Raw genomic sequence first — 4914 nt, forward strand, 5'->3', positions numbered from 1 at the left:
GGGGGGGGGGGTTGAGTTAAGGCCGGGGGCGGGACGCCAAGGCCCGCCCAGGAGGGGGCTGCGACCCGCGGTGACCTGCCGGCCCCCGCTCTCCACCCGGGGGCTCGGCCTCCCGCCCCTGCCGGTTGGGGCGGGGAGGCACTCCGGGCATTGCCGAGGTAAGCGGACTCACCCAGTTTTTCTGAAGTGTCGGCCCCTCAGGCCCACCGCGGCCGGGCAGCCAGGCTCGGGAAGAGCTGAGGGGCCTCGGGGCGGACCAAAGTGGTCTGCCTTTGGCCTCAACGCCCACTGGCCCCTGCGGTCAGACTGGCACGGACCACCCCAGCCAGCTAAGATCCCTGTCTGTGGAGACACTGCCCGTTTCTGGCGCTTCAAGCACAGGGACCGGCTCAGGGCCCCTTGCCCAGCTCCCGGTGAAGACCTCCCTCTACCCCGAGGGCGCAGAGCCTACCCCCAGGAAATGACTCCTTCTGGTGCCACTGGAAGGCTGACTAACAAGTGACATGAGCCCTGATGTTCAGATGAAAGGGGCTGAGGGCATCCACGCTGAAGATCTACCACCTTCAGAAACGCCAGTCTCCGCCCACTGCCGCTCCTAGAAGTCACCTGGGTGGTGCTGGGGTGTCCTCCTTGACAGCTGGTCCTCTGAGCTGGACAGGTGGACCAAGGAACCCCAGATAGGCCTCCCCACCGGCACCCAAAGACAGCTGCCACCTACCCGCCAGGGGCAGAGGGTAGAGGTGAAGAGGCTGATAGCTTTAAGACTGCTGCAGCCCTGCCAGGGAAGGAACAAGTTAGGACCCTGTCAGCAGATCTGGATTATAAATTAGTCCGGAGAGGAGCTTTTGTTCTGGGTGAAAACTTGGCATCTGAAGAGCGGAGACCAGTAGCGTAGTAGAGATAACTGGGGAGGCAGCCCAGTTTGGATGCAGTAACAATTGGGTCTTTGCTGGTGCACATAAAGGCCCCTTCTCCGGCGCTGGCCAAAGCCACGTTTCCCAGCTCCTTTCCACCAGAGAAAAAGCCATGGCCTGGGAGATACTGGAGACAGAGGGCAAGCCAGTTACCTATTAGCATGGAGTGGGCAGCAGGCTCTCTGCCTCTGGAGGGAGAAGACATGTGTGACTCTTGTAGGGTCAGACCCACTCTCTATTTAGGTGGTGGTCACCGGATATGCAGATCCCCTCACCTTTGTTCTGTGCTGTAGCTTTGCAACCTGCCTTCACTACTTTTTCTTTCGCTCCACCCTGAAGACCATCCTTGTAAAAGTAGGTATTATTTTTCCTGTTTTGTAGATAAAATGAGTCTCAGAGAGACCTGCCCAAAGTCGTGTAGATACTAGTGAGGTCAGAATGTTAGTTAAATCAGACCCTGGGACTCCCAATCCATCTTTCCACTAAGTCATAGCAGATCCTGACAACTTTTAGATCCCAGATGCTCCATTTCCTGATGTTTTTCCTCACCTTTGAGCCCCACCCCACCTAGGTGTAAGGGTTACCATGCAGAGACTTGAGCTCCTGGCTTCACCTGCAAGATGGCCCCAGTGGAAAGTTTCAAAAGGTGGTTTGGTTTCACTGGCAGGGGCAGTCTTCCATATCTCACACTGGGCTTCTGCGTTCTAGTAACAGACTTCAGGAGCCCTTCCCTCCCAAATACTCCCCAAAGTTAAGGCTGCAGCTCCCTACACCTCTTTTCCACATGAGCCCATTTCCTGCTATGTTCTATTCATTTCCAGCACAGGCTTCTTCTGTGGATGGGTGGGCAGGGGATAAGATTTCCTGCATGACTACTTGCTCATGATTCATACTTTTAAATCTAAGTACAATTGGTCGAAAATGAGGATTCCTGGGTCTTAAGAGAAAAAAAAATGACCCCCCCCCCCAAAAAAAAGGCTCGCTTATCTATCAACCTCCCTGGGGTCTGTCTGGCATATTCTGTGGAAGGTGCCCACGCTCAGCCTTAGGCCCTGAGAGACCCTCCTACTTGTCCCATTTGCTCAGCTGCTTGAGGCCAAGTCATGGAGTCAGAGATGTCAAATGCCTTCCGGGCTTCTCTCCGGACCCACTGGCAGCTCAGGCTGGCCCCTACAGATTCAGACCCAGGAGTCGGACCTGAAAAGCAAGGCCTCTCTCTTTCCCACACATTGGTCCTGTGCCATGGTGGCCCTCCTTTGGGCTCCTTACCCGCTGAGGCAGCTTACTGACAAGAGAGGCCAGAGTTCACATTGGGGTTCTCCAGTCAACACCACCTGGCCAACTTTCCAGGGAGCCCAGAGCGGTTGTCAACCCACAGGGGGAAATGAGAAAGTCTGGGTCAGCTACCCTTCAGGGATCTGCGGGCCTCAGGACAGAGGTCAGTGGGGACACAGGAAAAGCACTTCCTCTCTACTTCCTCCTGAAGGAGAGTTATCAAAGCCACCCACCTGGGAAGCCTTTCCCTTCCCAGCCCTTTCCTGCCGCCATCACCAAAAGGAAGCAGGAAAATGTCTGTCATCACAGCCCCGGATGCTTGCTGCTTTCCAAGGGACTTCATATCCCTCAGCCTTTGCCAGGGGCTCAGATACGGAAAGGGCGAGTGGGGAGGTTGCCAGCACCACTGCCGCATTCTGGACCTAGAGGACGCTGTCTCTAACCGGTCCTAGACTAGTTTCAGATCTGGTCAGCTCCCAGCCAGTTCCAGAGCGGGCCCATTACATGTCCCAGGGGATAGTGTACGCCCTTGGGTGACCTCAAAGTGTACACCTCTGCTCAGGTTACAGTGAGGTCTCTGGAGGGACTGAGCCGTCACCAACACCTCCTCTGTCTTTGGTGTCTATTTCTTTCTGAGGGGTGAGTGTGTTTGGGGAGCAGGGAGGAGGGGATGCTGCACAAGCACCAGGACTGGGGGCTCCGCTGGTGAACAGCTCCATCCCTTTCAAAGAGCCACAGGGGCAACTAGAGTCTGGAAACTCCCAGGTTCAACTTCGCAGGCCTCCCTACTCCCTCTCTGCCCTTGGCAGGGAGAACAAAGAAGGGAAATTTCAAAGGTGATTTCCAGGTTCCCAGAGCAAACTGAATGGCTGTGGATTAATTGTCAGGATGTGCAGTGTCAGAAGCCGGCAGCCTGAGGGAGGGTGCAGGAGACTGGCTCACCAGAGCCCCTGCTCTATCTCCATCTTTTCTCTCTTTTATCGCTGGATCGAAGGATCTCAGGCCTACCTACTGCCGCTGGGGCCTCAGTGGTGTCCCTCCCACACCAAGGGGACCTGCAGTGTGTTCAGAGACAGACACCAGAACAGTCACCTGGGCATCGAAGTCACCCTGGTGGTTTCTTCCACCTCTCCCTTGGCAAAGGCTGCGAGGCAGGGAGAGGTGTCCTGCATGGTACCCAGCCCTCTGAATTATAGATGCCCCCTGGCTCCCAGCATTCTGGGGACTCAAGAGGGAGGCAGCTGTGTCTTAAACAGGCCCAGGAAGTGATGGGCTACCCTGTGGGTCTGCAAATTGAACTACTTGGCCTAAAGGCCCTTTACTTGGGGAGAGTCTCTCTCCTAGTTAGCCCGCCTTTCCCTGACTTCTGTGGCATCAAAGCACAAAGGAGGGCCGGCTGAGTGGCTCGTTGGTTAAGAGCTGGCTTGGGAGCGCGAGCTCTGAGCAGCGGGGCTGCCGGTTCAGATCCCACATGGGCCAGTGACACTGCCCTCTATGGCTAAGATGGTGAAAAACAGCTCTACCTGGAGCTGGGCTGCTGTGAGTCGCCAACGACAGTGTAGGCTGCAGCGGGGCTGCAGTGGGCTGCCGTAAGCTACCATGAGTGGCCGGCAGCCAGTGTGAACTGCCATAAGTGGCCATCCAATGGCCGGCGAGCGACTGCCTCAGCCGGGAAGAGCTCAATGATCATAATACCAACATGGGCCAGTGAAGCGACATCCTCCACAACTAGACTGAAGAACCAAAGGACAGCCACTTGTCTGTTCCCCTTCCCCAATTCCCCAACGCTGTTCCCTCCCCCAATTCCCCAATAAAAGTCTTAAAAAAAAAAAAAGCACAAAAGAGAGGGACATGTCAGCAGGGAAAGCTGTAAGCACCCGCCTTGTCTGCTCCATCGGCAGACACTTGGGGTGTTGAGGAGTGCGCACAGGCCGCCTGGGCAGGGCTCACCCTTTGCTACTACCTGTCTGTTTCCATGGCCCCTGCAGAACCCCCAGAGAGTCAGGAGGGGCCAAAGACGAGAAATGGATTCTCAAGATTGGAAAAACAGAGGAGAAAGTGGACACCCAGGGATCTCCTGGGGGATACGGAGGGCCCACTGGCTTCTCAAGGGGGCAGTTCAAAGATACTCAGCAACCCTTAGGGATCAGGGCCCACAAAACTGACCTAGGGTAAGGCTGAGGGAAGCAAAAGCAGTATCAGGAACTGTCTTTGGCCTGCCCCTCCACTCCTAAGTCTGGGGAATTGATGTCAGAGCTCAACAATATACTGAATTAAGTGTAATTACAGCCTTGATCCACCATCTCCTTCTGGGGATCCTCCCCAGCGGGGGCGGGAGTGGGGAGTGGTCCCTGGACTGGATCCAAACACATGTTCCCCATCCCAGCTCCCTGGGCTTCTGACAGCTCCAGGGGCACAGGAACAACTGCTCCTCCCTCCAGATTTACAGACGGCACTGTCGGAGGTGAGCATTCAGCAAACTGAACGCTGGGCACGAGCCCTCAGGAGAGGGATGGAAGGAAATCATCTGAACTACTGCTGTGAAATTGGACTTCAGTGTGCACAAAGGAACCTCACATTAGTGACAGAGAAGAAAGGCGGGTGGGAGGACTGAGGCCCTGAGGGCTTAGGGTAAAGAGGAGACACTGGGTGGGGAAGGAGAGCTGGTGGGGCAGGCAGGAAGAGGCAGTGTCCCAGTGCTTGTGGGGGTCAGGGGCAGTGGGGG

The 4914-nt window shown here is 56.0% G+C and overlaps 1 protein-coding gene and 1 long non-coding RNA gene across 2 annotated transcripts in view; one reads left to right on the forward strand and one right to left on the reverse strand.

Moving 5' to 3' along the window:
* SEMA4C (semaphorin 4C) overlaps nt 1–4914 on the reverse strand; it is a 32508-nt gene that overhangs the window by 9443 nt on the left and 18151 nt on the right. The window lies entirely within an intron of this gene.
* Nucleotides 29–4914, forward strand: part of LOC109392008 (uncharacterized) — a 5529-nt gene continuing 643 nt past the window's right edge. The window contains exons 1-2 of the long non-coding RNA XR_002125973.1: nt 29–158; nt 1158–1268. This is a non-coding gene — a long non-coding RNA (uncharacterized LOC109392008). The remainder of the gene's footprint in view (nt 159–1157; nt 1269–4914) is intronic.

The sequence above is a fragment of the Hipposideros armiger genome, unplaced genomic scaffold (assembly GCF_001890085.2).
Source record: "Hipposideros armiger isolate ML-2016 unplaced genomic scaffold, ASM189008v1 scaffold_310, whole genome shotgun sequence".
Lineage (NCBI taxonomy): Eukaryota > Metazoa > Chordata > Mammalia > Chiroptera > Hipposideridae > Hipposideros > Hipposideros armiger.